Source organism: Oryza sativa, chromosome 4, assembly GCF_034140825.1.
Source record: "Oryza sativa Japonica Group chromosome 4, ASM3414082v1".
In the NCBI taxonomy this organism is placed as follows: Eukaryota; Viridiplantae; Streptophyta; class Magnoliopsida; order Poales; family Poaceae; genus Oryza; species Oryza sativa.
This window is the reverse complement of record NC_089038.1, coordinates 4,088,275-4,115,851: the sequence shown is the minus strand read 5'-3', so window position 1 is coordinate 4,115,851 and position 27,577 is coordinate 4,088,275. Positions and strand designations below refer to the sequence as shown.

The following is a 27,577-nucleotide window of genomic DNA, read 5'->3' as shown; positions in this document are numbered from 1 at the left end:
GGCACGGCTATTCGAATAGTTTTACTCTGATCAGAGGTGTACCATTGTACCCACAAGACACAACCCCACATCATGTCACCATGTGCCTCAATACCACCACGGTACCTCGGAAAGGAGTTGTGACAATACCCCTTGCATAACACAATCCACTGCAGCGCACCATTCCTGGATCATAACCACCCCCTTATAAACAAGGCATGGACTCCCCAGCGACCCCCGTGGGCTTATCTCCGCCACTTCTCAGTCTGGTGCCCCGCAATGAACCATGCTATACAAAAGATAAAGCCGTTGCCCACGCTGGCTTGTGGTTGGCACGGTTAATGTTTCACAACCGAAACTCGTGAACCGGTTCTTAATTGTCATGAGCATGACCATCAAAACCATGTGCTCACAACCCACCATTACCAGGTTTTAGTTGGCACATTAATTAATTAACCAATCATGATTGACCATCGTGAACTATCATTAAGCCATCATTAAATTATAGTGATTCATAAGTTATCCCAATAGTGTGCTAATGTTTCTAAGCAGGGCTAAGCAATTATATCTAATATCTAGTTGAACCAATATAAATAAAGCTCAACTAGTCAAATTGTAATAACCCAAGGTATCAAGGAATAAGGTAATCAAGAACAAAAGGGCTATAACAAACAATAGGTTAATTCCACCCAATGACATTCGAAAATAAATGCAATAGTTGAATAGAAACAGTAGCTTTAAACGGGATCAATATGCTCAAAAGGGTTGTTTGGGATCTATGTGACTTGCCTTGCTGGCCTTGGAACTCTTCAAACTCTTCTCCGGCGAAAACGGACTCTCCGAAAACGACGGAATCTAAACAGAAAAGAGCAAAAACACCAAAACAACACATAAACAAGCTTGAACAGTACATGTGGATATTTTTAACATGTAGATCTCAATTTTAGAAAAATTTAGAGACTTGAACCAACTAAATCGGAGCTAAGATGAATTAGTTATGAATTTTTGAAGATTAAATCGGATTAAAACAGTTAAATTGATTTTAATTGAATTATGACGCAATAATGAATTATTTTTGAAAAGGAAAAAGAAGGATTATTGCGTCAGCGGGCTAGGGTTTCGGTGGACCGGGCGCACGGCGGCGGTTCACGAGAACGGACGGCCAAGATCAATCCATCCAAAACAGACGGCCGAGATCGATCGGTCCACGACCGGTTCACGGGGGACGGGGACGATGACGTCAGCGATGACGTCACCACCGGCGGTGGCGGCTCGGCGGCTCGACAGCTCGGACGGCGCAAGCTCGCCGGCGAACGGCGGCGCTTCGGCACGAACGGAGGGCACCAACGGGTAGCGGACGGCACGGCAAACTCACCGGCGACCAAAGCGACGGCGGAAGACCAACGGACGGCGACGGCGACGAGGTTGAAACGGCGGCGGTCTTCGGTTTTACGACGGCGACGATGCTCCGGCGGTCTCCGACGGTGGCGAAGCGGCGGACGAGGACGGCGACGACTTGGCGACCACGACGGCGGTCTTCCCGAGCGACGGCGACGTCTGGAACGGTGGTGGCGCACGGCTGGAGCGACGGCGGCGACGGCGGCGCTAGGGCACACGGCGCTAGGGCGCTACGGACGACGAGAGGCGAAGGCGAAGGTGGCGGCGGGTAGGGGAGACACCGGGGGTCCTTTTAAAGGGGCTAGGAGGCAACGGCGAAGGCCCACGGCGACCGGCGACGAGATGGAAAGCTCGAGCTCGGAGAGAGAAAAGCCGATCCGATTCGAACTCGAATCCATCGATTTCCAAACCGATTTAGCCGATGTTTCCAAAGGAGAAAAGGTAGAGGAGATCTCGAGGATTGTTTCCCCTCTATCAATTCGGTCGGAGACGGAAAGGAGCGGCCAGATTTGGAAGGAAACGGCGGCGGCGGCGCGCTAGGGTTTCGGGCGGCGGCGGCCGGAGGTAGACGACGACCCTGACAGGTGGGCCCCACCTGTCAGCGGGCGGACGCGCGCGCGCGCAGCGGCGGACTGGGCCGGACTGGGCCGAGGAGAGAGAGAGCGGTTTTGGGCCGACTTTCGGCCCAAAGCCAAAAGAAGACTTTTAAAACCTTTTTCAATTTAAATTATTTCTTAAATGCAATTCCATTTATTAAAAATACTTCCTTAGCTCAAATAAATCCCAGAAAAATCTAGGAATTATAGAATTAAGCAAAGTATTTAATGAAATTTTATCTGGCCCCATTTTATATTGGAATTTATTAATTAAAAACTAGATCTTCTCTTTTAGGCTTTTAAAATAAATTCTAAAAATTCCATTTAAACAACAATTTATATATTTTGAATTTTCAGGGTGTGACAGTAGTTAATGCTTGTGTGTCATTCTACTCTTGGATTATCTTAACCCCTACTTAGAATATGACTGTCACAAGCAATATATAGATTATTAGTTAAGTTCTCTCTACATGATCTTCCCACGGGATAAAATAAATACGATACCCCTAGAATACTCTCAGGTGAAATGGTACAATGGTATATCCGTGCGCTTGCGGATGAACTCTATAACCATAATATATATCAGAAGTATTTCTGCGCCATTGCTGGGAATTATATTTATAGTAATGTCGTTGAGAAATACCAACAAACATTTCTAGCGCCGTTGCCAGGAAAGATTCATAATAGAGATTACTTGGACTAATATTTTATATTTGCTTCTGTATAATCATTTTCCTTTGTAGGTTAACCTTGGTTGTTTTCACTTTTGTTGTGAAAACAGGGTAGTGCATGACTGGTTTCAACTTGCCGGAAAACTTCAAAGAATATCTAGAAGCTTTCTTCCGGAGCGTCAGGCCGCAAGTCGCTGCTCCGCAGAAAACTCTACCGACAGATAAACCGGCCGTACCAGGGCCACCGACCTTCAAGACTATGGCTAACAAGACTCTCCGAGAGTTCGCTGCTCCCTCTGCTGACAATGTGGCCATTAGGCTGCAGGTCAATATAGGAGACATGGATTTCGACTTGAAGTCCAGCCTCATCACGATGGCGCAGGCTAACCCGTTCTGTGGCAAGCCTAATGAGGATGCCAATGCTCATCTGCAACAGTTCTTAGAGATCTATAGCACGTACACCATCAAGGGCGTCAGTCCCGACGTCGTCAGGCTGCGACTGTTTCCGTTCTCCCTTCTCGGGAGAGCGAAGTAGTGGTTCTATGCCAACCGTGCTGCTGTCAATACCTGGGACAAATGCTCTACGACATTCCTCTCGAAATTCTTCCCGATGGGCAAAACCAATGCCCTTCGTGGAAGGATTTCAAGTTTCCAGCAGATGAGGGACGAGTCTATTCTGGAAGCATGGGAACGACTGTAGGAGTATGTGGCCGCCTGTCCTCATCATTGGATGGATGACTGGCTGATCCTGCAGAACTTTTATAACGGACTCACCCCGATGTCCCGAGATCACCTGGACGCGGCAGCTGGAGGAGCATTCTTCTCTAAAACGGTTCAAGGAGCCGTTGATCTAATAGAGAAGATGGTCTCCAATATGGGTTGGAGCGAGGAACGACTCCAGACCCGTTAGCGAGGCATGCACACCGTCAAGGAGACGGAGTTACTTGCTGCCAAGCTGGATCTCCTCATGAAGCGATTGGACGACCATGAGAAATGGCCACAAGGCACCGTCAAGGCCTTGGACTCCCACGTCACATGTGAGGTCTGCGGCAACACGGGTCATTCTGGGAATGACTGCCCGGAAACCCATGAGGAGGCGATGTACATGGGCAACAACAACAACGGGTACCTTCCACAAGGAGGTCTGGGGTGGAACCAACCACGCCCATATTATCAAGGAGGTAACAACAACGGTAACTTTTCTAACCAGCCCTCCTTGAAGGATCTCGTTTTTGCGCAAGCTAAAACCACCGATGCGCTAAGCAAAAAGCTTGCAACCAATGACAAGGTTCTAGAAAACATAAATATCAAATTAGATGGCTTTGCTTCTGCTTTTCAAAATAAGCTGAGCTTTAATAAAATGATAGAAACCCAGTTAACTCAGTTGGCATCCTTAGTCCTTACAAATGAAACTAGGAGGATTCCGGGGCAACCCGACTCCTCCATTGAAAATGTTAAGGCAATCACGACGAGGGGAGGTAAGTCCACTCGTGATCCGCCATATCCTAACCCTACAGGAATTAATGGGATATCAAAAGAAGCGCCATCTAAAGACTCGGCTGACAAGGATGTTCAGCCAGAAAAGACAGTGCCGCAAGAGTACTGCGACACGCGGTTGCTGCCATTTCCTCAACGGATTAGGAAATCGTCAGTAGACAAGCATTTTGCTCGTTTTATTGAAGAAATCCAGAAAATCCACATCAACGTGCCGTTGTTGGATGCTATACAAGTGCCAACATACGCCTGTTATCTCAAGAACATACTCAACAATAAGAGACAGCTCCCAACAATGGAGGTGGTCAAGCTGATGGAACAATGCAGCAACGTAATACTCCACAAGCTCCCGGAGAAGAAGAAAGATCCGGGGTGTCCTACGATACCTGCTCGATCGGGGCACAACAGTTTGACCCGGCCTTGTGCGACCTTGGAGCCAGTGTCAGCGTCATGCCAAAAGACGTCTTCGACAAGCTCAACTTCACGGTGTTGGCACCAACACCAATGCGCCTTCAACTGGCTGATTCGTCAGTCTATTACTCGGCAGGGATAGCGGAGGATGTGCCAGTCAAGATACGTGATTTCTTCATCCTGGTTGACTTCGTGATGCTGGACATGGATACGGGGAAAGAGACGCCGCTCATCCTGGGGCGCACCTTCCTTAGCACCGCAGGAGCCAACATTGACGTGGGAATGGGGATTATCTGTTTCCACATCAATGGGAAGGAAGAGAAGTTTGAGTTTCAACCGAGGATGGAACAATGCTCCATGATCAGGATAAAGTACGGGCCTACTGCATTCTGAGCGACTAGGAGTATACTCACACGCGAGAATACTCATCGGAGTTGCTAAAAAAGATAGGTATAGATGCTGAATTTCGTACTATTTGAGAAGCTGTTGGTTGGCAGAGATTTGCTGTGGTAGATGAGCCTGGTTCTCGTTTGCTTACTTTGCAATTTTTGTGCACTTTGAAAGAAATAGAGGATGGAATTTCCTTTCGCTTTTTCTGTGAAGTGTTTACACTTACATGGAAAGGCTTAAGTACACTTCTTGGTTTTCACGATTCCTGTAAAATCGATCTCCAGAAAGGAATTTCTGGGTTCGAGAAAAATAGGATTTGGGAAGATATTTCTGGTGCTCCAATTTGCAAGAAACCTAGGACGAATGATATCCATAATACTACACTTAGGCTCAAGCACAAATGGATTGCTATGACTTTGTTTCCTAGAGGTGATCTGAGACCCATTAGAGGAGATGAATTGATTATCATGTTTGCCATGGTTAGAAAGATCAAAATTGCTCCAGTGAAATGTATGACAAGGCAATGGTTAGAAAGTATAAAGTTCTCTGCTCCTGTTGAGTGCACTTCTCTGATTACTCAGATAGCAAAAGGGCTAGGGGTCATTGGCGACCAAATTGCTTTTATCTCAGCCGCTCGTCCGTGTGTTGATGAGACTTATCTAGTGCAAGGGCATATTGTGAAACATGTAGCAGATGGATCTTTGATTTACTTTTTCCCTGGTTGTACAAACGAAATTCCGTTGCCAAATGCGGGATATCATTTGTACAACTGCCATGAAGTAACCATTCCCCTGCAGACCATAGAAGAATCTCGTGCAGGTGGAACATACAAGGAGACGCGCAACATGACAAGGAACGAACGAGAAAGTTCATCATCCTCAATACCCGTGTAGATGTATGAGGCAGGTTGGGAGCCAACTGGGGATGCACCCGGATGGACCCAAGCTCCATCTCACAGCTTCGGAGTCTCAACCTGGGCAAGTGCTAGTGAGGACCAGGGGCGTGCGCCTCATGACATCCAATGGGGGGACAATCAACCTTCCAGATCAAGTGGTATGCCTCCATCTCCAAGTGAATGGCGCTCATGTTCCTCTCGTTGGGACTTGGGTGAAATCACTAGGAGAATGGACACCCTTGATGTGCAGATGGGGGAGATCCAATACAACCTCTCGTAACACATAGCACAAACGCAAGAATGGCAATAATCTGCTGATGCTCAGTACGCCAACTTCAAGAACATGATGCAGCAACAGCACGATGACCTTCAAGCGTACTTCCGCTTTCAGGGGTTCAATCCTTATCAAGGACCCTGAGCGAAAGCCAAGCTTGGGGGGGGAGGTATCTCTCCCCCCACTGAGGTAACTTGTATCACCTTGCATATTTGCTTTCCAATTGCATCTTATAAAACTTGAAAACAGCATAAAAATTTGCAAAATAGAAAATACCAAAAAGATATGATAGGTTTGAGTCATGCTAGGTAAGACAAGCTAGTTCTCTTTGTTGAAATGATGAATAGTTGCTCTGTTTTATATCTCTTATATATGGGTTCTTGGTAAGTGCTCTCTCAAAGGTTAAATATAAGTAGCCAATAATTATCCGGGAACTTGAGGTAAATGAGCTGCACTTGCAGATGTAAGTCTAAGTTGCTGCGAGATATGAGATAGTAAATAAGAATTGCTATGATCCTGATACTAATTTGATTTGAATTCCGGATGTTTTGTTTTTCAAAATGATAAAATTGACAGTTCCGAATTTAATAAAAATTCCTGCCAAAGCCAAAAATGTGCTATCATGATTAAACCATATACATTTTGGTTACTTGCCATTCCATTGAACTTTGTCAAACTCTTGTGACTTGTGTAGATACTTCTCATGCTCTATGATCAAGATCATACATCCACATATATGCACATGCTAAACTCCTACACTAGGAGCTAAGCAATATTCCATTCCATTTTCATATTACCACCAAAATAAATTCTCCATGCTTTCATGTGCTTTCTTCTCCTAAAAAGAAAAATCCTTTTTGAAAAAGAAAGAGAGGAGGGAAAGGCATGATTATGAAAAGAAAGAAAAATAATAAAGTTATGCTCCATCAAGCATGAGCATGATGTTGAAGAAAAATGTAATCATGCCCTCTCCTAATCAATAAAAGAAGGATTTTTGGGAGAATGAAGTAGGCACAAAGGAGAAGCATTTTCTTTATTTTCCTTCATAAACCATTTCCACCATATATCACACACACATTGCATGATCTTGATCTTGAGTATGTTTAGTTTTCTGCTTTAGTCTAAGCTTTTGACTTAGTAATAAATGTGAATGCATGTATTCCATGTTTGATCCCTGCCGAGCTCCACATATTAAAACCTTAGAGTAGGAATCAAAAAGGCAACAATTGGTGAGGAATTCATTGTGATACATTTGGAGAGACTGAGTGAATCATTTGAGGAACTTGGTTTTCTTTGCAAAATCATTTGAAAACTTCCGGAATAAGAGTTGAATAAAGATTAGGTGATTGGTGCTCTAATTGTTGTTCTGTCTTTCACCTGCCCAAGGCAAGGAAAAGCCGTATCTTGTGGGAATCAAAGGTAAGGGTAAGCCACCGTGCCAAAGATTATTTAATCTGAGAGAGAGTACATTGTAACACCCTGAAAAATCCGACGGACAAAATCGAAACCCTAAAAATACGGACCTTCAAAAACTTTTTAAATTAATTGCATCATGCCGGTTTTATTCGCCTATTTCATTGGATTTTGATTTCGGAGTTCATTAATCGCAAATAAAGAATAACTATCGAGGAATAAACCTTAAAATTAATTTGGCTAAATAAATAATTGAAATACAATTTAAAATAAAGATTAGGAGTGGATAGAAATAAATAAAATATTATCGTAGCCATATTGGTAACAATTAAATTTATTTGTGAGGGAATAACAATTAGCCCTAATTAAAAATTCAAATAAATTATATAACAATAAAATGTGGGTAACATTAATCTCGGGTGAATCTTTTGGTTAAAATAACACAAATATTAAGTAAACTTCATCGGTGCAAAAATTGGAATTTATAGGGCAAGATTTAAATAGGAAATAGGCTAAATTAGGGTTAAATAAGAGCTAGCACTCTTCATTGCGCGGTAGGTGCTCGATGAGGTTGTCGCGACCGGGAAAATTGCCTTTTCCCGAACGCTATTGTATTAATCCCCGTCCCAGGAAAAGCCGGGGTACACCAAACAAACATGATACAAAAGGCACATCTTTATTATATCGATAATATATACATTATTACAAAGGCACTTAAGGCCTGACAATCAAAAATAAACAGCAGCGGACTAGCGGGCCTACGGCTCCATCTTCACAGGCGCTCAACTGGGGTATAAGCCAGGACTCCACCTAAGACATCTTCTCCAAAGCTTCTCTTACTGAAGAGGGGAAAGATTGAGCAAGAATGAGTACAACCACAGTACTCAGCAAGCCACACCGGAGATGCATAATTAATGCAAGGGAGTACGAGGGGATAATAATATAGGGGTTAAGTTTTGCAGTAAACAGCATTTAAAAGTCACTTGGTTGCCCAAAGCCATTTTATAAAGACGATCCTAGAGCTACATAGTATTATTAATCAAGGCCGTGAACCCACACGAACCTGCCTTAACCCAAGGCCTACGATGATTCAGACCGAACTGGCAACCCGACCCTGGGTCCCAGCTCGTCCCAAGCCAACCCAGGCCAACCATTCCACATTTTAGTTGTTAAGCAGGTTTTAAGAATTAAAACACTAACTTGGGTACATTGCTCGGCTTGCCCATAACCGAGGGCGCGGCTATTCGAATAGGTTATACTCTGATCAGAGGTGTACATCTTTACCCACAAGACACATCTTCCTCACGTGTAACCACGTGCCACATACCACCACGGCATATGGACGGAAGACATGACATAGTTTCCAACCCATCCTAGCCATAGACAAGAGTACCGACCCAACCCCACCTACGGCCGGAACCTCCGGGACAGGTAGGCAGGATTGAGCCCCTAGCAGCAGGACACCAGCCCTGTGCCATGACATCTCGACTACCGGGCCGCAGCTCGTGTAGCCTTCATTTGTCCTAGAGATGTCCATCGACCCCCGACTTCGTCCATCTCCATCCGTGTACTTTTGTTTATAACCAGACTGAGCCACAAACTAAGCCTTACCCACTAGACATGTGGAAGTACGGTAGTGCTTTGCAACAGAGGCCCGAAGACCGGTCCTTATATGGCCGAGGTGCTACTATCAAAACCATGCACCCCGAGCCCAGCCTAAAACCATTTTGGGGATTTTGAATAGAGGGGGCGGTGTGAATCCAATTCCACAATAATCCAACAATTCCAAAGTGTCCAGGTGATGAGAATATCCGAAAGTCTAGAGTTGTAAAACCACCTAATGTTACCTAATTAAACAGCGAAGCATCTACCTAAAATCATACTAGTGGTACCATGAGTAGAGTATCCACTAGTTGGGGTTTTGTTTAATCTAGGGTGAACAAGGTAATAATAACAATAACAATAATAATAAGGTCATAACAAAGGTAAATAGGCATGGCTAAATAAAACAGTGATAACGCGGGAATTTAAATAAAGCGACAATGCAATAATTTAAATCAAAATAATTTTATAAACTAGGATTCAATATGTTCAAGGATGATATGACTTGCCTTGCTCGCTTTCCCAAACGCCGGCTTCAACTTCCACGAAGAGCGGATCTTACGAAGCTGCAGCGTCTACACGACCAACGGAAAAGAAAAGGCCTTTACTCTAATAAACTCCATATAACAAGCAGAAACAAAGCACAAAAATGGGTTCTTGACTTCTTAAGGAAAAATTAGAGACTTGAACGGTCCAATTCCGAGTTCAAATGACCAAGTTATGGCCATTTGAAGGTTATATGCTCTTTAAATGAATATTTGCGAATTTCTTCATTTAAATTTTAATTTAAAATTGGATTTATTGCGTCAGCCGAGGGGAGAGGGCGCGCGGACCGGGTCCACGGGAGTGGGGCCCACGCGGCAGCCTCACGGTCCACGGTGGACCGGGTGCACCCGGCTCACACCGGCCGGCGCCGGGGGTCCCACGCGTCAGCCGCACCCGAGGGCGCGGGCGGCTGACGGCCGGGCCCCACGCGGCAGCCACTCGGCGCGCCCGAGGGCGGCCAAGCCAGGGTGGCCAAGCCAGCGCGGGAGGCGGCGCGCCCGCGTCCCGATGGTCGCCGCCGGCGACCACCGGCGCGGCGGAGCGGCGGCCGAGAGAAGGGAGGGAAGGGGGAAAGGAGGCGACGGTCCACGGCTCACCCCGGGGCGACGGCGGCGACGGAGGAGGCGGCCGGAGCGGAGGGAGGTGGTGGCGCGGCTCGGGTCGACGGGGACGACGGCGCTCCGGCGGTCGGCGACCGAAACGGAGAGGTGGACGAGGTCGGCGAGGATGCGGCGAAGCCGAAGGAGGCGGCGCCGAGGTGGGAGGCGGTCCGGGGTGACGACGGCGGCGGACCGGAGCTCGGCGGCGACGGCGGAGAGAGAGAGCGACATCGCGAGCTCAAATCCGGCGAGGAGGAAGGGCGGCGAGAGGCGGAACCGGACGGAGGAGGTGCGGGGAGGGTTTAAATAGAGCCGGGGCGAGAGAGGGTGGCCGGGGAAGGGAGGAAACCGGCGCGGGAGGTCGGCCGCCATCAATGGCGCCGGCGAGATTTGCGGGGGCAAATCCGCCCGTTTGAACGCGGGAGAGAGAGGGAGAAATGGGGGGAAAGAGAGAGGGGATCACGGGGAATATTTCCCCCCGCTTTATTGCACGCGGGGACGACGGGAGGCGGCGGGATTCGCGGCGGCGGCGGCGCTAGGGCGCGGGCGGCGGGAGCGGCGGGAGGATAGGGATGACAGGTGGGCCCCACCCGTCAGCGAGGGTGGCGGGCGGGCCCACCCGTCAGCGGCACGCGCACGGGGAGGAGGCCGGATGGGCCGCGGGGGAGAGGAGAGAGGGAAGGAGGTGGGCCGAGCCGGCCCAAGAGGGGAAGGGGGGGGGAAAAAGGACTTTTTAGGGTTTTTCTTTTTATAAAATCATTTTAACTTTGTTTATTTCTTAATAATTATTATTTGTGCTCTGAAAATTCCACTAAAATTTGAGGGCTCCTTTTAGACCAAGGAGAATTTAACAAAAATTCTCCGGGCCACATTTGAATTTTTCTTGTACGTATTTTAGTGTTTGCCAATTTCTTTTCGAATTTTAATTAATTCTATTATTCCTTTTAGAAAATGATTTTTATTTCGGGATGAATTTATCAGGACGTGACAGAGGTCCCCTAGCTCTGCCCCCTCCTCTGCCTCGCGCCTGCACCCCGCCGCGCGGCCGTCCCATCGCCGCGCGCCATCGCGTCACCGTCTCGAGCCCCGCGCCGCCGTCCTATCGCCGCGCGCTGTCGCGTCGCCGTCTCGAGCCCCGCGCCGCCATCGCCATCGCCGCACACCGTCGCCGTCGCCGTCTCGAGCCCCGCGCCGCCATCGCCATCTCCGTCGCCGTCGCGCCGTCGCGTCGCCGCCTCGAGCCGCGCGCCGCCGTCACCATCGCCGGCGCCGTCGCGCCGTTGCCGTCGCCGCCTCGAGCCCCGTGCCGCCGTCGCCATCGCCGTTGCCGTCGCCGTCGCGTCGCCGCCCCGAGCCCTATGCGACGCCGTCGCATCGCCGCCCGTCGCGTCGCCGCCATCGCATCGCCGCCCGTCGTGTCACCACCCGTCGCGTCACCGCCCCGAGCCCCGTGCGCTGCCGTCGCGTCGTCGCCCGTCGCGGCGCCGCCCGTCACATCGCCCGCCCCGAGCCCCGCGCCGCCGCGCGCCATCGCTGTCGCCTGCCCCGAGCCCCGCGCCGCCGTCGCGTCGCCATTAAACCGGCCACTCCCCTCCCTCTCCTTCTTTCCCCCCTCTTCCCTATAAATACCCCACCCTCTCCCCATCTTTCCCACCCATTCCCCTCTTCTCTCCTCCTTTCCTCTCCACCATGCCGCCGCCTTCGTGCCGCCGCGCCACCGCCTCTGTGCCGCCGCGCCGCGCCGTGCGCCCCGCCGTGCGCCGTCGTCGCCGCCGCCGCCGCCGCCGCCATCGTCGGTACGCCGCCGCCCCCCCCCCCCCCCACCTCGGTCGCCGTCGTCGCCCCGTGTAGGAAGAGAGCAGAGAGAGGAAGAGAAAGAAAAAGAAAGGGAAAAGAGAAGAGAGAAAAGAAAGAGAGAAAAAGAAAGAAAAGAAAATAGGAAAGAAGAAAACGAAAAATAAAAGAGAAATTAGGGAAGAGATTAGGAGGATTTAGGAAATAAAAATGGTTGGGGTTTAATCGTAGATTTTTTTTGGAAATTCCTAGAGTGTAATAGTATTTCGATCGGAATTCCGGGTTAATTATAGGAATATATTTCTCGATCGGATTTGATTAGAATTGGTGGTAGTGAAGTATTTGTAATTCGTGAAATATTTTAGGATGTATAAATCGAAATTCGATTCGCCTATTTTGCGAGTAGTATAGTTAATATAAAAGAATCGACTTTCGCATTCGACTTCTATTTGGATTTATTTGGATTTTTGTTTGAATTCTAACCGAATTCAAATCGAATTCTTGTAACCATGATTTATGTATAAGTCCCTAGTCAACTATGACAAATGCTTAGAAATGCTACTCTAGATTTATGCATACTCATATTTATCAAATACTATGTGCTTGGGCAATTACCTTTGGGAAGGTAATTGAGATGCGGCATGTGGAGACATGAGCGCCACATTGCCATGATATTATTGACAAATGTTTTCGACTGGGGCGGATGGAGGATTTGGGTGGTATCCGGAAAAGGCTAGTGCCGTCCCTGGTCAATTAAGGACCGAGCCATGAAGTTAAGCATGAAACGACTCCCGTACAACCGTACTTCTCGAATGGGTATAGACCTAGCGGATTAGATAGCCGAGCGGAGGCAGTATCCATGCATAGTGGTTTCTCATTGAGTGAGGCAGGTGCGTTACGGTTGGACAGCCGTTGAGGTAGGGCCACGAGGCGTGCCCTACATCGGTGTCGCCATTGGTAGGACTGCCATGAGTGTGCGAGAGAGAACTTAACTTTAAACCATAACTTAATATGTGTGAGACTTCTTCCCCCGGGAGCGCCAGAACTCCTCACACTGCTAGAAACATGGACGCCTAGAGTGTATGAGGATGTAAAGTTCATGGCGCGGGTACTGCCAATGCGAGGTTATCGAAAGGCTTTGCCGTGATGCGTCTCATGTGTTGGGACGAGGCTCATGTGTTGGGCAGTCGCGGAGTGCGGGTAAAGTGTACATCCACTGCAGTGTGAGTAAACCAATTCTATTCGAATAGCCGTGCTCGCGGTTATTGAGCACCGGGACATGTATTACACTTGGCTAGACTCTAAATTCTTAACTTGTGTGGGATGGGATACTGCATGAAGATTTTTTTATGCTGATGGAGCCACTTCCTGAGAGGAGGGAAGGTGGACGTCCTCAGAAAACCATGACGACTCAATGAGGGGAAGCTATCCTTGTGATCACAATGGATGGTGGACAGAACCGTCGTTGTCTAATGTGAACACTGGTATTAAAACTTGATCAGTCTATGCTAGGTCTTAGGCTTGTGAAAAGAATTACAAAACTTGCTTTGTGCAAAAGAACCATAGCCATTCTTTGAATACCCTCTATCATGTGCATTGTTGCTGTGGTGGTTTGCTGAGTACGGTTGGTACTCACCCTTGTAATATACAAACTTAATCAGAGGTCGGAGATGAAGCTTCGGAGGATCCCTACGCTTACTACCAGGAGGGTGATGAAGACGATGGCGCTCAGTAGGTCTTAGTTACGGTCGTTGCCTATGGCGATGGCGTGCCGCTGCCTTAACTCCGCTGCCTTATCTACTTTTGCTTTTGGAATGTATTCCGGACCGTTCGGTCCTATGTTCTAAGACTATGCCTGGGGGCCTATGATGTAATAATTCGCACTAGACTCTCGTGTATGTGCACTTGGTATTTCAGCTATGAACTCGTGAGTACCAGACTACTTGATCCAGGGAAATGATACTGTTTACACGATTGATTCCTGTTATAAAAACGGGGGTCCACAGAGCTGGTATCAGAGCCATACGACTGTAGGAAAGACCAAATGGCACCCCACCCCTTTCTAGTTGGCCAAGGGAGAAATTCCCATTTAGTAATACTTTCAAAAAAAAATAAAAATGCTATGTTTACAAAACTCTATACGATTTTCATCTTACTCTTAACTATTTTCTTCACAAAACAAGTTTTACTTTTAGCTGACTTTGGTTTTTCTTAAAAATAGATGACAGATCAGGATTCACCCACTACCTGGGAGATGGGCGTACCCCACTCAGAGGGATACGTCATTGAGCTACATCGGTTGATGAGGCGCCTACGGTACCCCAGATTTCCGATCTACCGAGTGAGACAGTGTGGACCCGTTTGGGAGGCCCAGATTGAGGCTCATACACGAGTTCCTTCAGAGTCAGGCTACAGCTTTCCGACACGCCACCGTCGCGACTTACCGGAGACCGCGATGCAGGACGCAGCCCGGGAGGCCTTCCTCCGACTTAGCTCTATTCACCGAGCTGAGTTGGCGAGTACCGAGTTTGCTCACCACCCGTTTCGAGAGGAGAGCAACTCCGTCTGCACAGTCCAGGACACACCTTGCTGCTACAACCCGATAGTGACTTGACTGTCCCGATGTGCTGAGGCAGTAGACAACTTCGACGAGGAGGCTCTGTTAGAGATCGACGACCAGCAGAGGCGTGTGGGACAGTTAGAGACCGAGGTGACTGACCTCACAGTGCAGCAGCTTCAGCTAGAGGAGGAGCATCAGGCTTGGGGCAGTGAGATAGACTCACTGAAGGCACAGCTCTAGGTCCATGGTGACCAGTTTCAGCAGCTATCTGATCAGTGCAACGATCGCCGCGGGATGATGGATACACTTGAGGAGCAGCTGAGAGAAAGCCAGGAGCACGTCAGCCAACTTGAGGAGCAACTATAGTTAGCACCACGAGAGCTTCTACTTCCACAGCAGTAGGGCGTTGTCACGCCCAGAAATTCACTAGTAATTTCTGAACTTATTTGTGCGTAAAATCCTCGTCCAGGAATCAGCCGAGGTACACAAACTGACAATTTTATATACAAATCCATCATAATAATAACGTTACATACTTACAAAAGAAAAGAAAACAGCAGCGGAATTACGGTCTAGCGAAGCTCCGGCTCCACTCCCACAGGCAGCTCAACTGGGGTATAAGCCAAACGTCTTCTCCTTCGCAACTTGTCTTCAACTGAGGTTTGATTGATTATTGCAAGGTGAGCATATGACATACTCAGCAAGCCACACAGCAAATATGCAAGTGCACATGGATACCAAAGGATGGCATAATGTAGGGCTCATTTGCAAAATCTGTATTTAGCAAACATTTGAGAATTATAAAACAATAGAGTAATTAATCATCAATATTAATCAACACTGAACAGCACACCCATGCTGCACAGGCCCAACCATCCTGAACAACCATACCCGGCTGCACAGATCTATCTCTAAACCAGGAGCTAAACAAATTATTACCGATTATATTATCATTTATTATGGTGAGAAGTGTGAGACTAATCACGAAAGACATTGTTAGACCCGCCCATGACCGCGGGCACGGCTATTCGAAAAGTTTTACTGTGGCCAGAGGTGTACCACTGTACCCACAACATGTCACCATGCGCCACAACATGCGCCTCAATACCACCACGGTACCTCTGAAAGGAGCTGTGACATTACCCCTCGCACAACACAATCCACCACAGTGCACCGTTCCCGGATCATAGTCACCCCCTTATAAACAAGGCATGGACTCCCCAGCGACCCCCGTGGGCTTATCTCCGCCACTTCTCAGTCTGGTGCTCCGCAATGAACCATGCTATACAAAAGGTAAAGCCGTTGCCTACGCTGGCTTGTGGTTGGCACGGTTAATGTTTCACAACCGAAACTCGTGAACCGGTTCTTAATTGTCATGAGCACGACTCTCAAAACCATGTGCTCACAACCCACCATTATCAAGTTTTAATTGGCAAGTAATTAATTAACCAATCACGATTGGCCATCGTGAGCTATCATTAAGCCATCATTAAATAATAGTGGGTCATAAGTTATCCCAATAGTGTGCTAATGTTTCTAAGCATGGCTAAGCAATCATATCTAATATCTAGCTGAACCAATATATATATAGCCCAACTAGCCAAGTTATAATAACCCAAGGTATCAAGGAATAAAGTAATCAAGAACAAAAGGGCTATAACAAACAATAGGTTAATTCCACCCAATGACATTCGAAAATAAATGCAATAGTTGAATAGAAACAATAGCTTTAAACGGGATCAACATGCTCAAAGGGTTGTTTGGGATCTGTGTGACTTGCCATGCTGGCCTTGGAACTCTTCAAATTCTTCTCCTGTGAAAACGAACTCTCCGGAAACGTCGGAATCTAAATAGAAAAGAGCAAAAACACCAAAACAGCACATAAACAAGCATGAACAGTACATGTGGATATTTTTAACATGTAGATCTCAATTTTAGAAAAATTTAGAGACTTGAACCAACTAAATCCGAGCTAAGATGGATTAGTTATGAATTTTTAAAGATTAAATCGGATTAAAACACTTATATGGATTTTAACTGAATTATGACGCAATAATGAATTATTTTTGAAAAGGAAAAGGGAATTATTGCGTCAGCGGCTAGGGTTCACGGTGGACCAGGTGCACGGCGGCGTCTCACGGAAACTAACAGCCGAGATCTTTCCATCTAAAATGAACGGCCGAGATCGACCGGTCCACGGCCGGACAACGGCGGACGGCAACGATGATGTCGGCGATGACGTCATCACCGGCGACGGCTCGGCCTCGCATGCTCGCCGGCAAACGACGGCACGACAGCGCGTACGGAGGACACCAACACGTAGAGGGCGACGCGGCGAACTCACCGGTGACCAAAACAACGGCGGAAGATCAACGGACGGCGACGGCGTCGAGGAAGAGCGGCGGCGACGATCGGCTTGACGACGACGGCGGTGTTCCGGCGGTCGACAGCGACGGCGTAGGGCGGACGAGGACGGCGACGCGATGGCGACCATGGCTGTGACCTCCCCGAGCGACGACGACGACTGGAGCGACGGCGGCGCACGGCTGGAGCGGCGGCGACAACGGCGGCGGGAGGCTACACGGTGCTAGGGCGCTACCGACGGCGAGAGGCGAATGCAAGGGTGGCGGCGGGTAGTGGCGGGCTTGGGGGTCCTTTTAAAGAGGCAAGGAGGCGGCGGCGAAGGCCCACGGCGACCGGCGACGAGAAGGAAAGATTAGGGTTCGGGAGAGAGATCGATCCGAATCGAACTCGAATCCGCGAATTTCCAAACGAAATTAGCCGACGATTCCATAAGAGAAAAGATAGAGGGGATCCCGGGGATCATTTCCCCTCTACTGATTTCATCGGAAACGGAAAGGGGCGGCCGGATTTTGAAGGAGACGGCGGCGCAGCTCGGCTAGGGTTCGGGCGGCGGGCGGCCGGAGGTTGACGACGACCCTGACAGGTGGGGCCCACCTGTCAGCGGGAGAGAGAGAGGAGAGCGGCGGCTCGGTTGCGGGCCGGCTTGGGCCGGGGAGGAGAGAGAGAGAGGGTTTTGGGCCGACTTTCGGCCCAAAGCCAAAAGAGGATTTTAAAACCTTTTTCAATTATAATTATTCATGAAATGCAATTTCATTTATTAAAAATACTTCCTTGGCTCAAATATATCCCAGAAAAATCTAGGAACTATAGAATCAACCAAAGTATTTAATGAAATTTTATCTGGCCCCATTTTATATTGGGATTTATTAATTAAAATTAGATCTTCTCTTCTAGGCTTTTAAGATCATTTCTAATAATTCCCTTTTAGACAACAATTTATAAATTAAGGATTTTTAAACAAGAAAAGCACTTAACATTATAATTAGATCATTAATTGATTACTAATTACTTAACTGTTCTTTGTATCATTTAGGAATTGAGCTCCGAAAAAATCCGAGAAAATTTTAGAGAGTATAATTAATCATGGAGAATTTAATAAAAATTAAATCCAACCATGCTTTATATTTAGGAAATTTTATTTCCCACATTTAACTTCACTTGTAAATTAATGAACATTTAATATAAATTCTATTAATTTATTAAATAATTTATAAATCCTGAAACGAAAATCAGGATGTGACAGGCGTGACCGCTACTTCTTCCTTACCCCGCCGTACCCGCCAGCGTTCCACGCTCTGTTGGGAGAGGTTGATATGCTAGCTACCGAGTCAGCACCTTACCTGGTGGACCCGACAGTGACACAGCCACCTGCCCCGGAGATTGTGCACACTCCACTGATCTCCACTCCTTCACCGCAGCTGGGTTCCAGTTTGGAGACTCCGATCCAGGTCGACTCCAAGACAGAGGGGACCGACACCGAGCCAGAGATAGAGCCGGACATCACCGACCCTTCAGAGGACGAGACTCCTGTCCACCGCATCACCTTTGTCGGAGGCCCTCGTACCCTCAGCACTGCCTGCAAGAGCACACGACCCTCGGGCAAGAAGCCCAAGCTAGATCCAGAGACCCCTACTTCCGAGCCGTGGGGACTCAGGTTTGCACGAGCCAGCGACCACCCTCTTCCTGCCCCAGGTTCCTGCGGATGGTTGGATGACTAGACTGGAGGACTATTGCAGCTTCGATCTCGCTTCAGATGGTTTTTGGATAGCATGCGAGACACACCCCCCTACCTAGATTGACGAGTAGCTTGATGATTAGTTCGATGTACCATTTGGATGAACTTTATTTGGACTGCGTATATGTGCAGTCGATTGTATCATGATTTATGTACTATCTGTGGAACTCTGTGTTGTTATTTATGATATTTTACTGTTGTGTTATGAATGAGTTTATTCCACCATGCTTGCAAAACAAAGTTCACATCAAAACAATTTCCTTAACGGAATAAAACCATAAGGGCTAGTTAGGAAACTAGGTTACTTACCTAATCGGCCTACACAGATGGCAAGCCGACGTCGGGCATCAACCAGCAATGAAGAGACTCAAGCACCCGACCTAACCACCCTGGCTGGCGTTATGGCCACCCAAACCCAACTTCTGCAAACCATTGCAAACAATCAAGGCAACCGTCGAGGATCGAATTTCACTAGTAATTTCCGAACTTATTTGTGCATAAAATCCTCATCTAGGAATCAGCCGAGGTACACAAACTGACAATTTAATATACAGATTCATCATAATAATAACGTTACATACTTACAAAAGAAAAGAAAATAGCAGCGGAATTACGGTCTAGCGAAGCTCCGGCTCCACTCCCACAGGCAGCTCAACCGGGGTATAAGCAATTATGTCTAACATCTAGCTGAACCAATATATAAAGCTCAACTAGTCAAATTATAATAACCCAAGGTATCAAGGAATAGAGTAATCAATGCAAATTGGCCATAACAAAGGAATAGGTTCACACCACCCAGTGACATTCGAAAATAAATGCACAGTTGAATTAAATAGAGAATTTAAATATAGGATCAACATGCTCAAAGGAATTGTGTTTAGGATCTGTGTGACTTGCCTTGCAATAACGGGTCTTCAATTAATCTTCTTGAACACTTCCGGCGCACTCGCGAACCTTCGGAACGACGGAAACGACAAGCTAACACGCAAAACGAGAAAAAAGACTAATAAAAACCAAATAAACAATACATAAAAAGTAAACAAACATGTAGATCATGATTTTAGATGAATTATGAGACTTGAACGGCCTCATTCTGACTTCATATGAATTAATTACGAATTTTACAAGATTAAATCTAATTAAAGCCCATTTAAAAAGGATTAAATAAATTTAATTCAATTTATGGATAATTTTAATATGTAGATATTTATTTTATACAACTTTTGAAACTTGGACCACATTAAACCGAGTTACAATGAATTAGTTATGAATTTTTAAAGATTAAACCGGATTAAAGCATTTATATGGATTTTAATTGAATTATGACGCAATAATAAATTATTTTTGAAAAGGAAAAAAGGATTATTGCGTCAGCGGCTCGGGTTCACGGTGGACCGGGTGCACGGCGGCGGTCTATGGAAACCAACGGTCTAGATCAACCCTATCCAAAACGGACGGCCGAGATCAATCTAATCCATTGCGGGTCTACGGCTAGCGTCAGCGCTGACGTCAGCAACGACGTCATCACCGGCGGCAGCTCGGCAACGCACGCTCGCCGACAAACGACGGCGCGGTGGTGCAAATGGAGGGCACCAACGGGTTGCAGGCGACGCGGCGAACCTTACCGAGGCACGAATGGCGGTGGACGACGACGGCGACGAGGAAGAAGCGGCGACGACGGTCGGGTTGATGATGACGGCGGTCTTCCGGCGATCCTCGGTGACGACAGAGGGGTGGACGAGGTCGGCGATGACGTGATGAACCCGACGGTGGCCTTCTCGAGCGACGACGACGACCGGAGCGGCGGCGACGCACGGCTGGACTCACGGCGGCGGCGGCGGCGCACGGGCACTCGTGGCTAGGGCGCTACGAGCGGCAGCAAGCTAAGACGAGGTTGGCGACGGAGAGAGGAGGTCCCGGGGATCCTTTTATAGGGGCTAGGAGGCGGCGACGGAGGCCCATGGCGACCGGCGGCGAGATGGAAGGTTTTAGGGTTAGAGGAGAGAGATCGATCCGAATCGAGCTCAAATCCGTCGGTTTCCAAACGAAACTAGACGAAGATTCCAAAAGAGGAGATCCCGAGGATCATTTCCCCTCAATTGATTTGGCCGGAGAAGGAAAGGAGTGGCCGAATTTTGGAAGGGTGGCAGCGGCTCGGGCGGCTAGGGCGCGGTTACGGCGGCGCGAGGTTGAAGACTACTGACAGGTGGGCCCCACCTATCAGCGGCACCGAGAGAGAGAGGAGGGAGGGCGCGGCGGACTGGGCCGGCTTGGGCCGGGCGCGAGCAGGCCGAGGCGAAGGGAGAGACTTGGGCCGACTTGGGCCCAAAGCCACAAGGGAGATTTTAAAACCTTTTTCTATTTAAATTATTCATGAAATGATATTCCATGGATTAAAAATACTTCCTTAGCTCAAATAAATCCCAGAAAAATCTAGGAACTATAGAAACAAGAGAAATATTTAACAAAATTTTTTCTAGCCCACTTTTATGTTGAGATTTAACAAATTAAAATTAGATCTTCTCTTTTAGGCTTTTAAGATCATTTCTAATAAGTCCTTTTAAACAACAATTTATAATTTAAGGATATTTAAACAAGAAAAGCACTTAACATTATAATTAGATCATTAATTGATTAATTTAATGATTAACTAATTACTGAAATATTATTTGTATTATTAAGATTAGGATTTGAGCTTTGAAAAATCCGAGAAAATTTCAGAGAGTATAATTAATCATGGAGAATTTAATAAAAATTAAATCCAGCCATGCTTTATATTTAGGAAATTTTATTTCCCACATTTAACTTCACTTGTAAATTAATGAATATTTAATATAAATTCTATTAATAATTTATTAGATAATTTATAAATCCTAAAACGAAAATCAGGCTCTGACAGACCGACACCGAGCCAGAGATAGAGCCGGACATCACCGACCCTTCAGAGGACGAGACTCCTGTCCACCGCATCACCTTTGTCAGAGGCCCTCGTACCCTCAGCACTGCCCACAAGAGCACACGACCCCCGGGCAAGAAGCCCAAGCTAGATCCAGAGACCACTACTTCCGAGCCGTGGGGACTCAGGGTTGCACGAGCCAGCGACCACCCTCATCCTGCCCCAGGATCCTGTGGATGGTTGGAGGACTAGACTGGAGGACTATTGCAGCTTCGATCTCGCTTCAGATGGTTTTTGGATAGCATGCGAGACACACCCCCCCTACCTAGATTGACGAGTAGCTTGATGATTAGTTCGATGTACCTTTTGGATGAACTTTATTTGGACTGCGTATATGTGCAGTCGATTGTATCATGATTTATGTACTATCTGTGGAACTCTGTATTGTTATTTATGATATTTTACTGTTGTGTTATGAATGAGTTTATTCCACCATGCTTGCAAAACGAAGTTCACATCAAAACAATTTCCTTAACAGAATAAAACCATAAGGGCTAGTTAGGAAACTAGGTTACTTACCTAATCGGCCTACACAGATGGCAAGCCGACGTCGGGCGTCAACCAGCAATGAAGAGACTCAATCACCCGACCTAACCACCCTGGCTGGCGTTATGGCCACCCAAACCCAACTTCTGCAAACCATTGCAAACAATCAAGGCAACTGTCGAGGATCGAGCTTTGGAGTTTATGAGGACTAAGCCACACACATTCGCTACGGCAGACAAGCCTATGGAGGCAGAAGATTGGCTATGCATCATAGAGAAGAAACTGACCCTTGTCCGGATGCGCGAAGCCGACAAAGTGATCTTCACAGTAAACCAACTGGAGGGACCAGCTGGCGATTGGTGGGATACTTACAAGGAAGCTCGGGAAGAAGATGCTGGAGAACCCACTTGGGATGAATTCACTGCAGCTTTTCATGAGAACTTCGTGCCTGCTGCGGTGATGCGTATGAAGAAGAACGAGTTCAGAAGGCCGCGACAAGGAAACACAACGGTGCAAGAATATCTAAACCGGTTCACTCAGTTGACCCGCTACGCAATCGGAGACCTCGCAGATGAAGAGGAAAAGATCGACAAGTTCATAGAAGGGCTGAATGATGAGTTGCGTGGGCCTATGATTGGGCAAGATCATGAGAGTTTCCAGAGTTTGATCAATAAGGTCGTTAGGCTGGAAAACGACCGGAAGGTTGTGGAGCACAATCGTAAGAGGAGGCTTGCCATGAACCGCCCACCTCAGGTCGCAACTCAGCATCCTAAAGGAGCTACCTCATCAGGATGGAAACCAACGGTGGTAACAACGAACCGTCCTACCGCACATAGCAACTTCCACAGGCCGGTTACCACTCAGAACCGAGCTCCTGCACCGAATCAGGCCGCTACTGGAGTAATGAGGCCAGGAAGCTGTTTCAATTGTGGAGAGTATGGGCATTTCGCCAACAAATGTCCTCATCTAAACAAGACACCCATTCGCACCGGAGCTAATGCAATGGCTATTCACGGGGCTGCTACCCCTGCTGCTGGACGAGGTCTGTTCAGGACTCCTCAGACTAACAGGACCGCCACCGGATTTGGACGCGGACAAGTGAACCATGTTCGAGCTGAAGAGGCCCAGGAAGACCAGGGCGTACTGATAGGTATGTTTTCTATCAATTCTACCCCGGTTAAAGTTCTCCTCGATTCTGGTGCATCGCATTCATTCATATCCCTGGAGGCTAGTCAACAGCACAACTTAACTCTGGTAGGAGTTAGAAAGCCTATGATAGTACACTCGCCTGGGGGTGAGGTAACCGTAAGCCATGCTTGCATCGACGTACCTATTCATCTTAGGGATGTGGTGTTTCCCTCCAACCTTATGGTTTTGATACCTCAGACCCTTGATATCATATTGGGCATGGATTGGTTAACAAAGAACAAAGGAATTATCGACTGTAGACGTAGAGAGGTTACCCTGACCACGCCCTGGGGATCGGATATGAGAGCAACTATGGATCAAGATCCTAGATTGACTGAACGTGCCGGAGGCATATTCACCATGCTACCTATGAAAGGAATGCCCGTAGTGCAGCGATTCCCCGATGTATTTCCAGAAGATTTACCTGGAATGCCACCAGATCGTGACATAGAGTTCATTATTGACCTGATACCCGGAACTGCCCCCATATCGAAGAGACCATATCGGATGTCAGTCAATGAGTTGGAGGAACTTAAAAAGCAAATCAGAGAGTTGCAAGAGAAGGGATTTGTACGCCCCAGTTCGTCACCTTGGGGAGCCCCAGTGTTATTCGTCAAAAAGAAGGATGGTAGCATGAGAATGTGTGTGGACTACCGCTCACTGAACGAAGTAACTATCAAGAACAAGTATCTGCTACCACGGATTGATGACCTTTTCGATCAACTTAAAGGAGCTAAGGTGTTCTCTAAGATTGACCTTCGATCAGGATACCACCAACTGAAGATTAGGATCGGAGACATACCCAAGACCGCGTTCTTAACACGCTATGGATTGTACGAGTTCACAGTAATGTCGTTTGGTTTGACCAACGCCCCGGTATACTTTATGAATCTTATGTACAAAGTGTTCATGGAGTACTTGGACAAATTTGTGGTAGTATTCATCGATGATATTTTAATCTACTCCAAAGACGAGGAAGAGCATGCAGAGCACTTGCGTTTGGTACTCGAGAAACTTCGGAAGCATAAGCTATATGCAAAATTTAGTAAATGTGAGTTCTGGTTAAAGGAAGTCGCCTTTCTAGGCCATGTGATCTCAGCCGGTGGAGTAGCAGTAGATCCTGCCAAAGTTGAGGCCGTTACGGAATGGAAGGCACCCAAGTCTGTGACCGAAATTCAGAGCTTTCTAGGTTTGGCCGGATACTATCGAAGGTTTATTGAAGGATTCTCTAAGATAGCTCGACCAATGACTCAACTGCTCAAGAAGGAAAAGAAGTTTGTATGGTCAGAACAGTGCCAGGAAAGCTTTGAGCAGCTCAAGGAAAAATTGGCCTCTACGCCTATTCTAGTTCTCCCCGACAATAGGAAAGACTTTGTTATATATTGTGATGCATCAAGGCAAGGACTAGGAGGAGTACTGATGCAGGACGGAAAGGTTGTGGCCTATGCATCGCGACAACTGCGACCGCACGAGGAAAATTACCCTACCCATGACCTAGAACTAGCAGCCGTGGTTCATGCGCTAAAAATTTGGAGATACTATTTGATTGGAAACCATTGCGATATCTACACTGACCACAAAAGTCTGAAATATATTTTCACTCAGTCAGATCTCAACCTAAGGCAAAGGCGATGGTTGGAATTAATCAAGGATTATGATCTAGAGGTTCACTATCACCCGGGCAAAGCAAACGTTGTGGCCGACGCTTTGAGTTGTAAGAGCCATTGCAATCATCTGAGAATGGAAGGGATGGCTCCTGAGCTTAAAGAGGAAATAGCCCAGCTAAACCTACATATAGTACCTCGTGGACAGATAAACACCCTGGACATTCACCCTCTTTTGAGAACCCAGATAGAGGAAGCCCAGAAGGACAACGAAGTGATCCAAGAAGTGAAGGAGCGCATGGCCGCTGGACGTGCGAAAGAATTCTCAATTGATGAGAAGGAAACGCTATGGTATAAGAAGAGGATCTACGTACCCAAACAGGGTGGACTGAGGGGATTAATTCTAAAAGAAGCCCAAGAATCAGCATATTCATTGCACCCCGGAAGTACGAAGATGTACCAGGATCTGAAGGAAGGATACTGGTGGCCCAACATGAAAAGAGACATAGCAGAATATGTAGCACTTTGCGACGTATGCCAGAAGGTGAAGGCTGAGCACCAGCGACCGGCAGGTTTGCTGCAACCCCTTAGGATTTCCGAGTGGAAATGGGACGAGATAGGTATGGATTTTATTGTTGGATTGCCTAAAACCGCATATGGTTATGATTCCATTTGGGTGATCGTGGATCGACTCACCAAGACGGCGAGATTTATTCCTGTCAAGACAAACTATAGCGGTGTCAAGCTAGCCGAGTTATACATGACCATGATAGTATGTCTTCATGGTGTACCTAAGAGAATTATATCCGATCGAGGCACACAGTTTACCTCGCATTTCTGGGAAAAAGTACATGAAGCCCTAGGGAGTTACCTTGCTTTTAGCATAGCTTACCACCCACAAACGGACGGCCAGACTGAGAGAACAAACCAGGTCTTGGAGGACATGTTGAGAGCTTGTGCGTTGGATTTTAGCAAGGATTGGGAGAAATGTTTGCCCTACGCCGAACTCTCCTACGACAACAGTTTCCAAGCTAGCCTAAAGATGTCGCCAAATGAGGCATTATTTGGTCGACGATGCCGTACCCCACTAATGTGGTCCGAGACTGGAGAACGTGCGTTGTTTGGACCCGACATAATCAAAGAGGCCGAAGAAAAGGTTCGCCTGATCCGTGACCGTTTAAAGGTGGCACAGTCACGCCAAAAGAGTTACGCCGACACCCGAAGAAGGGACCTAGAATTTAAGGAAGGAGATTATGTGTATCTAAAGGTTTCTCCAATGAGAGGTACAAAAAGGTTTAAGGTCAAAGGGAAACTAGCACCGAGATATGTGGGACCTTTCCAAATTATGGCTAGACGAGGAGAAGTTGCCTATCAGTTACAGCTACTCGAAAACATCGCCGATGTACACCGAGTCTTTCATGTATCTCAATTAAAGAAGTGCTTGAGAGTGCCGGAGGAGCAAGCTCCGTTGGAAGAAATTCATATTAGCAATGATCTCACGTATCCAGAACACCCAGTCCGGATATTGGATGAAGCCGAGAAGAGGACTAGAACCAAAGTGTGGCGTATGTACAAGGTACAATGGAGTAATCACACTGAGGATGAAGCCACTTGGGAAAGTGAAGAATTCTTGAGGACTGATGTCGGGACCCAAAACTAACAACTTGGATCCGACTGAGATTAATGTATCAATCCCTGGATCAGTAAAGGTTGATACATACAATATAACTGGTTCTTCATTGCATACGTTAAAGTCTTACAATATCAAGGGTTTTACAATAATAGGTATTCTTCTAACTGATTGATACACAGCGGAAGTTTCTATACATTCTGACTAGTGAGGTATAACCTTTAGGGATTTTCTAAATTATCGAGGTCTTCGTAGTAATAGTCATAAGGGTCCTCCTCTTGACCCAAATCTGAAAAAGGGGGTTATAAGAGCAAGGATGAGTATTCACAATACTCAGCAAGTTATCTCGGAAATATGATATGCACTGACATATAATAGGGTTCTTTGCAAAAAGTAGTATTGGACAATCTGGAAGAATTATAGCAGGATTTATAAACATATAAACTTTAGGTTTCTAACCAGGGTACCATATGAGTCCCGGTACTCAATTCCATGAGTACGGCTATTCGAATAGTTTCAAAGATATTCTACTGCAGTAGATGTACGCTTTACCCGCAGTCCACGACTTGCTGATAATCATCGGCTTCAGTCATGGCCCAGTATTAAGTCATTAACAATTGTGGCACCTGTTCCATGAACTTATATCCTCATATGCCCTGAACGTAATATTAACAGCAGCAAGAGGAGTTCTGGCGTTCCCGAGGTATTTAAGGGGAACTGATCGTATGACACCATGTCATCTCGATCAGGGTTTAGAAATATAACCATAATTATAATTGAGCTCAATAAACCAATTACCTGTACATGGTAATGGTAGAAATTGCCCTTCGCGGCTATAGTTGCCTCCTGCGCGAGGACTTAAAAATAAGAACCACTATACAGAGGTGCCATATTGCCAATTAACCTAATAACTAGGTCTGTCCCCATTCTAGAAACTGCGGTCGTACTCGTTCGTTCGACATAAGTACCTGGTAAATCTTATATCGATTGAG

At 47.0% G+C, this 27,577-nt stretch overlaps 1 non-coding gene across 1 annotated transcript; it reads right to left on the bottom strand.

Moving 5' to 3' along the window:
- Window positions 1-3,269: 3,269 nt before the first annotated feature.
- LOC112938858 (small nucleolar RNA R71) lies at window positions 3,270-3,376 on the bottom strand. The gene has a single exon (XR_003242178.1). It is a non-coding gene; the product is annotated as a small nucleolar RNA R71 (small nucleolar RNA).
- Window positions 3,377-27,577: the final 24,201 nt, after the last annotated feature.